General features: G+C 47.7%; 1 non-coding gene across 1 annotated transcript; it reads left to right on the forward strand.

Moving 5' to 3' along the window:
* Positions 1-548: 548 nt before the first annotated feature.
* TRNAE-CUC (transfer RNA glutamic acid (anticodon CUC)) lies at positions 549-621 on the forward strand. Its single transcript has one exon. It is a non-coding gene; the product is annotated as a tRNA-Glu (tRNA).
* The last annotated feature ends 11,374 nt before the right edge of the window (positions 622-11,995 follow it).

Below are 11,995 nucleotides of genomic sequence, written 5' to 3' on the forward strand. Positions count from 1 at the left end.
CACAGTAGGCAGTTATTTGGCACTTTTCACAACTTGAGTCTAAAAGCGAATCACCCTAAGCTCCCTGACCCCCTGACGAAGCACTGACATCTAGTGGCAGAGCGGAGTAACTGCAGGTGTGAGTACCCAAAGTTCCAGCCTTCCTGCGACACACACACCTCATTTCGGGGGTTGCACTGGTTACAAACAAGTCAGCCAGGATCTGCCTCAGGCCTTCCAAGCACATTGATATTTATCAACAGATTTTGTCCCCACCCCAAGATATGAAGATGAGTAAGTCAGGGACAAAGGGAGAATGGAGGGACAGTAGTGGAGCAGGGCAAGACCCCTCCTAGACAGTAAAATCCTGGAGGTCAGGGATTTTCCCACCACATCCCTGTACCTAGGACACTGCTTGAAACACAGAAAGTGCTCAGTTAGTATATTTAGAATAAATGACAACCATAGGAAACCCCAGCCCCTTCCAAGCTCAGAAGTCCACATGGTGAAGAGGCTTTGCTTCAGGTGACAGGGTGACAAACTGCTCCAGGAATAAGCTTACCAGGATTTCCCTGGTGGTCCAGTGGCTAAGACACTGTGTTCTCAACGCAGGGGGCCCGGGTTCAATCCCTGGTCGGGGAAGTAGACCCCACAGGCCCCAACGAGGACCCGGTACAGCCAAATAAATAAATAAAAGTAATTAAAAAATTTATGAGGAAGCTCCTTCTCACCTCCTCTCAGCGTGTGTGCACTAACGTCCCTAATCGTCTACTCCTTTTCACTGAAAAAAGATTCCACCTGGGCCCTCTAAAAAAGGGGTGGAAGGTGTTCCAGGACTATATTATATTTACTTTTTAAAAAAAATTACAGGGCTACATTATAAACTACATTATGTCCCTCAAAATTCATAGGTTGCAACCAGTGTGATGGAATTAGGTGATGGGGCCTCTGGGTGGTGATCAGGTCATAAATGGGGTTGGTGTCCTTACAAAAGAGATCCCAGCTCCCTCACCCCTTCTGCCACGGAAGGTGAGCGTGAAAAGAAGGCTGTCTATGAACCAGGACGTGGGCTCTCCCCAGATGCTGGGTCTGCCAGCGCTCTGACTTTGGATATTATACCAGCTTCCATAACTCTGAGAAATAAAATTTCTGTTTATAAACTACCTAGTCTATGGTGCGTTGTTGCAGTGGCCAGAGCTGACCAAGCCAGACCAAACTGGGAACACACGTCGACAGCAGTTCCTTGGGATGAGGGGCTGAGAAGGAGCCCCCAGGACTGTGAAGGCAGTGTCTTGTTCTGTTGCTTAAGCTAGCTGGTAAGGACATGAGGGCTTCTCATCAATTCTTTAAACCACACACATTTATTATAAATACTCTTCACTATGAAAGAGTATTATTATTAAAACATTTCATAGAAAATATTGTAAAAGAGGCATAGGAGACGCTATTGTCTGTAAGCGCAGTGGAGGGAATGCAGAGAAGGCAGGCTTTATGTAGTTTTGCTGTGGACTTGCTGCGTCTTGCAACATCTCAGAAATGTAAGTGGAGGTTCTGAGCTCTTCTGAAATGCTTTCCGCTTATTAGACTGTGTCCTGACCTCGGCATACTACAGCGTTGGCACCCAGCGTCATGGCTTTCCAACTCCCGTGCTGGCTTGACTTTGAAACTTCGACCAATGGTAGCAGAATTTGAGAAACAACTACATCCCAGAGGGACACAGGGATCCCAACCAGGTGCCTTCATTTCCCTGGTCTCCCTGTATGAAATTGAGTAAACTGTAGTTCTCACCTCACTTTCCTCCAGGGCTGATGAGAGGAGGAAATGAGAACATGCAAATGAAGGTGCTTTGTAAACCAGAGAACGGTATAACTGTAGGATGACCATTGCTATAACTACTCCTGGCAGAGAAGCAGTCAAAAAATGACATAAAGGGCCCTCCAAATGTGAGGCATTTGTGCTATGACTGGGCATAACACTCAGCCAAGGGTTTCTGGCACAGAGTCAAGTTCTCATACCACCCCAGCCAAAACAGGTGGAAAGTACACTTAGCAGCTGTCTTGTAGTTCCATAAGATTGATGATGGGAGCGCCATGGCTACGAACTGGACTCCAGGGTCAGACAGTGTATGTTCAAATCCTAGGACCACCACTTACTAGCTGAACAAAGGATGACTTTAGGCAAGTTATGGCACCTTTCCAAGACTCAGTCATTTCTCTTACGTGTAAAGTGGGGGAAATAATAGAAAACTCATAAAGTTCTTATGAAGATTAAATGCGTTAGTCTGGAAAGTGCTTGAAACAGTGCCTAGTACAGAATAAGCCCATATTAGTATGTTGTTGTTATTCAGCAGCTCATTAGTGTCCAGCTCTTTGAGACTCCATGGACTGCAGCACGCCAGGCTGCCCCATCCATCACCAATCCCTGGAGCTTACTTACACTCATGTCCATAAAGTCAGTGGTTCCATCCAACCATCTCATCCTCTGTCATCCCCTTCTCCTCCTGCCTTCACTCTTTCCCACTATCAGGGTCTTTTCCAATGAGTCAGATCTCGGCATCATGTGGCCAAAGTATTGGAGTTTCAGCTTCAGCATCAGTCCTTCCAAAGAATATTCAGGACTGATTTCCTTTAGGACGGACTGGTTGGATCTCCTTGCAGTCCAAGGGAGTCTCCTGAGTCTTCTCCAGCACTACAGTTCAAACGCATCAAATCTTCAGTGCTCAGCCTTCACATCCATACATGACTACTGAAAAAACCATTGCGTTGACTATACTGACCTTTGTCGGCAAAGTAATGTCTTTGCTTTTTAATATGCTGTCTAGGCTGGTCATAGCTTTTCTTCCAAGGAGCAAGCGTCTTTTAATTTCATGGCTGCAGTCACCATCTGCAGTGATTTTGGAGCCCAAGAATATAGTCTCTCCCTGTTTCCAATGTTTCCCCATCCATTTGCCATGAAGTGATGGAAATTCATGCCATGATATTAGTTTATTGAATGTTGAGTTTTAAGCCAGCTTTTTTACTCTCCTTTTTCACCTTCATCAAGAGGCTCTTTAGTTCCTTTTTGCTTTCTGCCATAAGGGTGGTGTCATCTGCATATCTGAGGATATTGATATTTCTCCCATCAATCTTGATTCTATCTTGTGCTTCATCCAGCCTGGCATTTTGCATGCTGTACTCTGCATATAAGTTAAATAAGCAGGGTGACAATATACAATCTTGACGTACTTCTTTTCCAATTTTGAACCAGTCTGTTGTTCATGTCCAGTTCTAACTGTCACTTCCTGACCTCCATAGAAATTTTGCAGGATGCAGGTAATGCGGTCCGGTAGTCCTGTCTCTTGAGGAATTTCCCACAGTTTGCTGTGATCCACACAGTCACAGTCTCTAGTGTAGTTAATGAAGCAGAAGTAGATGCTACAACCTCCATTTTCTGTGGGGGAAAATACTAAACAGAAGAAACAGGCCAACAGCTGCCGTCATTAACTGGAAACCTGGGTCATTAATTGGAAACACAGAGATGGAGAAGACTTGGAGATACTTCCTTTCGAGGATGCATGGCACTCATGAAATGTGGAGGATGCCCACCTAGCACCTTCTTAGCCAACCATGAGTTGGTGAGTTGGTGACCTTTTTTAGCAAAGCTAAGGCTCCAACACTTTGAAAACACAAGCAATAGGAGCCAGGATTGAGAAGAGGCCAGCATCTGATCAGGAAAAAAGTTAGCAAAAGCTGATATCAGTGGTCCCCAGAGTTGCCCACCGAGTGGAACTGTGCATGTTTCTGGGGGGTGTGGTGAGGGTTCAAGGCAGAACAGGTGAGAAACGCATAGGTGGTCCCTGGCACACAGTAAGCACCAAGGTCACTGCTACTTCTTCCGTCTGTCCATCTGCCCACCCACCCAGCCCCAGGGGAGCCTTTGAAAGCAGTGCCGTCCAGAAGAAATTCCTGTCAAGACCCACGTTCTGTATCTGCACTGTCCATACGTCTAACCAGTCACATGTGGCTGCAGAGATCTGCCAAGGTGACCAGTGCGACTGAGCAACTGAGGCTTGAGTCTAACTTTTTTCTCAAGTATTCTCATGGCTTTTTAAAAATGCTATTTAATTTTAATTAATTTCAGTAGCCTCCTGTGATGGATAGCTACTATACTGGACATCACAGCATGTCACCATGTCACTTCTTGGCTTCATATCTCTCCAGGTCTCCAATTCCTCTGACACACATCCAAGGCCCAGCAGAGCCTCCAGTGGAGGGGTGCTGTCTGTGTACACCCTGCCTGGCCACCAACACTCCACACCATTACCTGCAGATACTGGCCTGGGCCTCCGTCCCTTTGTTTTGGATGCCCTTCCTGCCTTGTCTGCCCAGTAATCTCTTCAGAAGCTTTCCCCTCCCACCCAAGCAGTCAAGGGTACCACCTCTGGCTCCCCCAGCGTCTAGAACTTCTCCTTATCCTGGTATTTACATGGTACAGTTGTACTTGCTTGGTTACAGGCCCCTCTCCCTTTCTAGTTGCTCCCTGAGAGTCCACCAGGGACACTCTGTAGGCACTTTTGCACCCCGGGGCCCTGCACAAGGCATGGCTACGGCTAGTGCTTGGAGGCGGAGCACAGAGATGGAGAAGACACAGTCCATCCTTGTGGTCCCACCGGGCTCCCCCTCTAGGAGGAAACATCGACCTTCACCAAGGTCCTTCCACTTCCCAAGGCTGGTCTTCTTAGCATCCCCTGCATATACCGCTGTTATTTCATCAGTCCAAAGACACCAGCAGTTGTAAGGACATCATCAATTCAGTGGTAGCCCTTTTGAGAAAAAGAAAAGAAAGCACAATGTGTCTAAATGACACATTGATTATAAGCCACCTTCTGCTTTCAGAAATGTCAAAATGTAAAGGGAAAACACGGCCTCAAGGAAAGCGAGGCATATGTGAGTTGGCCTCTTGGGAGACTCCCCTTTAGAGCATCATTCACCGTGGTAGCTGGAGGGCCCCTTCCCGAGTGCCTCAGTCTTCTTCCTACTGCTTTCTGATCGGGCCCCTGCCACAGGAAGATTCCGAAATGTCCTCTGTTTCCTTGAATGGATCGAACAGACCGGAATGATTATTTTTCTGATTATAGAAATAATGCATGGTTATTGTACAAAATTCTTTTCCATCTCAGGGGCTGTGCATTAGTTGCCCCCCATTCCTGGAACACCCCTGGCCCAGATTTCATCTCAGGGCTTCTTATTTTTCAGGTCTCATTAAGCGGCCTCTCTGTAGAGCCGCCTTCACCCCTGCTAAGTTTGGTCTCATCCTCCCCCCGTCAGTTTCTCTCACATTAACGACCTCATTTTCTTCCCAGCACTCATCAGCACTAGGAATTAATTGTGTACTTGTTGATTCTGTCTCTTCCCAACAACCCTGTAAGTTATTCCAAAGGGAGGATGTTTCTCTAGCAGGTACTTAAGCAATTTTTTGTGAGCAGCCTAAAACACAGAAAAGCATTAAAGGAAATCATAAAGACCCTTGTGTTCCCACTACTCAGAGAATCACAGTTAACACCTTCCTGGGTGTTTTCTGCATGTGTGTGGTCACACACTTCTTTTTTTTTTTTAAGATGCAATCTATTTATATTGCTTTCTAATCTCCGCTCCACACACACCGCCCCCCTCCCCACCCCCCACCCCCCCCCCCGCCTACTCACAATATCACGGATACATTTCACATCCATATACCTGGATGGCCACCCCTGTTTCTAAAGGGGACATGGCATTTCCCTGTATGAAGTGACCCTACTGGATTTAACCAGTCCTTGCAGGTAGCTTTGAGCTTGTCCCCATCCTTTGGTTATGACAGCCAGTGCTGCAAAGGAGCATCTTTGTACAAATATCTTCGCTTATGTCCATTCAAGTGTTACTATTGGGCCAAGCAGTACGAACTTACTATCAGCCTTTGGGTAGGTCGTAAGAACGGAACCCCTTTTCAGGTGAGGAGTCCCACTGTGCACAGGAACTTTGCAAGGTTCAGAGAGGGTTGAGAAAGAGACTGGCTTCCCTCCATCCTTTGGGCAACTCCTGTCTACTTGGAGAGATTTATAAAGCCCCCCATGGCTTTAGCACCCCTGCAAAGGCCCGAAGCCCCACTTGGATAGCCCCGCAGAGCTAGTGGTTGAGCCATTCCAGGCTTAGTTGTAGCAGTGTTATGGTAGACACTTTTTTTTTTTAATTGACTATCTTGCAAGATTGAACTACCTTGAAAGGTTGTCTCTTGAAATAACTATACAGGCACATGCCAGTGAAGAGCAATTTATAATTAAATTTTGTAATGATACCCAACTGAACCCACAACTTAATACAACACAGGTGTGAGTCGCTGCTGCTGCTGCTAAGTCGCTTTAGTCGTGTCCGACTCTGTGCGACCCCATAGACAGCAGCCCACCAGGCTCGCCCATCCCTGGGATTCTCCAGGCAAGAACACTGGAGTGGGTTGCCATTTCCTTCCCCAGTGCATGAAAGTGAAAAGTGAAAGTGAAGTTGCTCAGTTGTGTCCGACTCTTTGCGACCACATGGACTGCAGCCTACTAGGCTCCTCCATCCACAGGATTTTCCAGGCAAGAGTACTGGAGTGGGGTGCCATCGCCTTCTCCGGTGTGAGCCGCTAACCAACCTCAATTTCAGTTCAAAAGGGGGAAATCACTATTTTCTTCCTCTCACCATATTTAATAACTAGTATAAAATCAATGAATGGAATTTGGTTTCATTTGGAACTCTCACTTCTGTCATCGCTTCCCTACAATTCATGTCACCTGTGTCCCCCACAAATCCAGGCTGTCATTGGGTAAAACCCTCCAGGTTGGAAGCCCGGGAACAAAAGATGTGTGACAACATGGACTTCACCATCCTCTAGGGTTCACACCCTCTAAATCTGATTCTGCCCCTGCCCCTCCCAGCTGTGGCCTCGGCTGCGTTCACTGCAGTCAGATAGCAGAGTGGTGCTGATCCCTCATATGTAAACAGCACAGCACAGGCTATCATTTGCAATCCACCCTTTGTGGCGCCCAGTCTTCACAGTGACCTTGAGAGGTTGGCCGAGCACGGCTATTGCAGCAACCCTATTTTAGAGAGGAGTCAACTGGGGCTCATGGCAAAGAAGGGACATGTTCAAGGTCACATAGTAAATAGGAAGGGGAGTTGAGGCTAAAACTACCTCTTCTGACTCCTAGTTTAGAGACATTTCCATCTGGCAGAGCTGGAGGGCCCTGCCAACTAGGCCAGGCTGGTCAGCACCTATCTTCTGCCCTCCTTCCCCAGCTAGTTTCAACCTTTTGGTGCTGACTTAAAGGAATTTCCAAACTTCGCTTTGGCAAATGTGTATCTAAACCAGACCGGTAAAGGGCTGACCCTGGCAGCTCTCTGCAAGAGTTAGGTAATCAAGCGGTTGGTTGGTTGTGAGAACCAGCTCAGTTCCGGGCAGATTCGAGTTACCGTTATCAATTAACTGTGTGACAATATGCTAATTGTGTTCTTTATCGGCTTACTTAGCAAAATACAAAGTTGGCAACTTTTCTTTTGAAATTTGGCTTTTCCTTGACATTTCGAGATCTGAAAACCACTGATGTATACAGCCACAATCAAGAAGTTATATTATTTTTAGAGATTACCTAGATTCTAGTCACTGTACTAATGTTTCACACATGCTCTTCCTTCAAGCCTCAAGATAGCTGTATGAAGTAGAAATTACTATCCCTCTTTTAAAGACTAGGAAACAGTCCCAGAGAGGTTAAATAAGGTGCCCCAAGTCACACAGCTCGCACGTGGCAAAGGCAGGATTCTAACCAATCTGTCTAGCTCCAAAGTGTAGCTACTTGAAAGACGAGATAGAGGAGAAATTTCCCCAAGTATAAGTAAGCAAGGATGCTTTCGTTCATTCACTTACTCACTCACTCACTCCTTCATTAAACCTTGCTGAACACCTACTGAGAGGAAGCCAGTGTAATGGGAAGAGAATGCTTGGAGACAGGAAATCCTGTTGGAGTTCTGGCTGTGAGCCTTATCAGCTGAGTGACCAGGGGGCCCCATCTCCCAGAGCCCTGGCACCTCCAACTGTAATGTGAGAATAAAACTCCCGCTTTACCAGGTTGCCGTGAGGACCACAAGCAGATAGCATGTGAGGGGAGAGCCCAGCAGTGCCTGGCGTGTAGGAGGTGCTGGTCCCCTGCCTGTCCCTCTAGGGAAAGCCACGCACAGGCCACCAGTACTCGGGGCTTCAGGCTGGAAGAGCTCTTTGACATCCTCTGTTCAACTTTCTCACTTTACAGAAGGGAAAATCGAGGCTTAGACAGAGACTCTGTCATGTTCAAGGTCACAGTGCAGGGTAATGGTAGAGACGGGACCAGAACTCCCATCTCCTGACCCTCCCCACCCCCATCGCCTGCATTTTCTATGACAGCAGTGACTGGCTCTGCAGCAGAGCAGCCAAGCAAACTGCAATGTAAGTAGACTGGAGATAAATGAGAGCATTGATAGCTTGTTGTTGAATAGCTGGAAAGAAAACAGTAACTTTCTGAGCAAATATCTGAAATATACTTCCTTATTTATCCAACAAGTAAGCACATTGCTTACTCTGCACCTACCAGTTACCGTGCTAAGCTCTTAAGAAACATGAACTCACTTAACCATCACTCCAATCCTGGGAGGAAGCGACTATTACTGTCACCTCCGTCTCACAGAGGAGGACGCAGAGGCTCTGAAAAGTTGATTTTGCTCACGGTCCTGTAACTAGTAAAATGCAGAGCTGGGATTCGAACCCAAGTATTCCGGCTCAAGTCCATATCGTAACCACTATGCTATGCTGCTTCCCCCCAAGAAGACTGAGCTGCTTTCTAATGTGTATACCAGACTGCGGCTAAATATTACTTAAGCATAGCGATGCTAATCATAATAGTAATAACAGGAGAAAGGACAATACAAATGGGCAATTCCCTCTGTGATTTCTTGGGAGAACTTACTAACACCTGGCTTGCCTGGTGGCTCAGACGGTAACGAATCTGCCTGCAATGCAGGAGACGCGGATTCCGTCCCTGAGTCAGGAAGATCCCCTGGAAAAAGGAATGGCTACCCAGTCCCATTCTTGCCTGGAGAACTCCATGCACAGAGGAGCCTGGCGGGTTACAGTATATGGGATCACAAAGAGGCCGAGCACTGAGCAACTGAAACTACAAACACCTACGCAAGTTTCCCAGACAGCCATGACCCTCGCCCTCTGCCCCACCCACCTCCACTGCCCAGGTTACTGCCTCCACCAGAAGCACTTCTCCTCCCTTTGTCTTTCGGGACTCAGCCTGAATGCAGCCAGCTCTGGGAGCGCTTTTCAGATGGCGTCTCCTGTCACAGCTGGTCAAGGTTGCTGAGTCAGTGCTAATGGTAGGGTTTGACACTGCATCCCATTTGGCTGAAGGGACTTTTCCACTGGCCTCAGATCCCTTGGCTAACCAGTGTGGCTCAGGGACAAGCCAACCATTACTTCACTGAGGCATAGATGTGTCTGTCTCATGCCTTCAATGCCAGACTCCGGGGAGGGCCTTCTTGGTATCTGTTACTGCATTCAGTAAGCACTCCAAGCCTTTAGGGTAAGTGCTGTCACCTCTATTTAAGCAGGGAGGACCCTGGCTCGGGAGGGTCGGGTAACATGTCCCAGGTCCCAGGACCCACTGAGCGGCAGAGCCGGGGCCTGAAACCAAGTTCCCAACCCCTCCCCCAGGGAAAGCTCTTTATGTAACTGTAATCGTAAAAATGGATTCCAGCAAAAGTCAGTAACAGATGCCAAACTGAGGGGGAAACGACTTGATGAGAAACAGGATACTTACCTAGTCCTGAAGTATCTCCTTAAAAAATATTACAAAGGAAAAAATGACAATAGGGGCACTGAAGACCATATGTAACGATTAGTTTTATGTGGGATCCCGGCTGGGCTATAACATCCAGTCATTCGATCAAATGCTAATCTAGGTGGTGCTGTGAATGTGTCTTGTAGATGTAAGTGAACATCTAAACATCAGTTGACTTAATAAAGGATATTACCCTCAGTGATATGGGTAGACCTCATCTAACTAGTTGAAAGGCCCTGTGAGCAAACACTGAGGTCTCTCAGAGAAACAAATGCTATGTCAAGGCTGAAGCATCAACTCCTGCCTGAATTTCCAGCCTACCCTGCAGATTTCAAGCTGGGCAGCCCCACAACTGTGGGCCAATTCCACTCCTTAAAGTCTCTCTCTCTTGCACTCTCTCTCTCCAAATATATATGTATAAGTCCCTTTATATACATATTCGATTTGTTCTCCATCTCTGGAGAACCCTGGTACACCATCGGAACAAAGGGATCCAAATGAATGCCACCCAAAAGGGCCAAAAGGGTGTCATACGCCTCCAGATGTTATGTGCTCAGGAGGACGCATCATTCAGGTCAGTCAGTCAGTCAGTCAGTTGAGTCGCTCAGTCGTGTCTGACTCTTTGTGACCCCACGGCCTGCAGCACACCAGGCTTCCCTGTCCATCACCAACTCCCGGAGCCTGCTCAAAGTCACGTCCAGCGAGTCGGCGATGCCATCCAATCATCTCATCCTCTCAACATTCAGGTACTAATACGTTTGTAATTGGAAAATGGCAATCTATGAATCAAACAGTAAAACAGATCTGCCCTCTCTCCTCAGGTGCTCCCCGGCCAGCGACGGCACTGGCCACCGGCCCTGGTAACCATGGTGCCCCTGGGCCAGAAACGGGTCCACATCTGATGACAGTGTCCAGATGAGGATCTTCTGTCTGTCTGTCCTCCCCTTCTCTCTGGCCGCCTTCCCTTCCTCCTGCCCCAACACACACAGACTCAAACATACTCATAGTCATTTCCTCTCTGCCGCCAGCAGGCCCGGGAAAACTCCGTCGCCTGTTTTACGATGCTGGGGTAGTAGGGAGGCGGGGCACACGTGTGGATTTCTGTCGGAGCTGGCTATCTGTCTAAGGAGGGAGGCAGTGATCTCCTCAGTGAGGGGGTGATCCCAGGAGGCCTTCTAGCCAGGAAGTAAGTGCAAAACACTCAGGGAACCAGAGGCTGGTTCTGCCATGCGGTGGAGGGAGGGAGGGCACTTTGGAGCCAGGCAGGAGGGCTGAGGTTCCAAGCCCGGAGCAGGGACTTCCCTGGTGGTCTGGTGGCTAAGACTCAGCATTTCCAATGCAGGCAGCTGGGGTTCCACCCCTGGTCAGGGAACTAGATTGCACACGCTGCAGCTAAAGATTTTGCATGCCACGACTAAAGATTCCACACGCCGCAACTAAGATCTGGAACAGCCAAATAAATAAAAATTGAAAAATGCCCAGCCCATCTGCGGAAGCTGGACAAGCTGGGCAAGCCCTCTAAGCGTCTGTTTCCCCACAAGTAAAATGGGATTTCAAAAGGCCACTGAGAGGCTCTAATAAGTTCATGTCTGGAAAGAGCCAGCCAGTGCCTCCCAAATACAGCATTCAGAAGTGCATTGTTCCTAAGAAGGAGGCCTGTGGAACAAAGCCTGGTTTTGAATCCCAGCTCTGCCACTTCCTAGCTGCATGACTCTGGCTGATTACTGAGCCTCTCTGTGCTTCAGTTTGCTCAGCTGCAAAATGGGGGCACCTATAGCACTGTAGCAAGGACCACTAAATGAGAGAAGCTATAGCTGGTGCTCTGTCAGTACTTAATACAGCTGCTCTTATTACTGTTTTCATTTCTTCACTTATTTTCTGCCTATCTCCTTCCAAGGTCTGGCCCAAAAGACATTTCCTGCTGGTGAATTTCTACTTATCCTTTGAGGCTTAGTTTAAATATCATCTCTCCCATAAAGTCTTTCCTGATCCTTTTCATAGCAATAATAACATCCTCCTGTTTGCAGCTGAGACACTTTGCACATCTCCATCCTGATTGCTCTCAGAGCCCAGTGCCTACCCTCTTTATAGGAGACCCTCTCACCTGCATCGCCTTCAGGGTGGGACCAGGTTTTATCACTGCTGCAAACC

The sequence above is a fragment of the Capricornis sumatraensis genome, chromosome 8 (genome assembly GCF_032405125.1).
Source record: "Capricornis sumatraensis isolate serow.1 chromosome 8, serow.2, whole genome shotgun sequence".
NCBI lineage: Eukaryota > Metazoa > Chordata > Mammalia > Artiodactyla > Bovidae > Capricornis > Capricornis sumatraensis.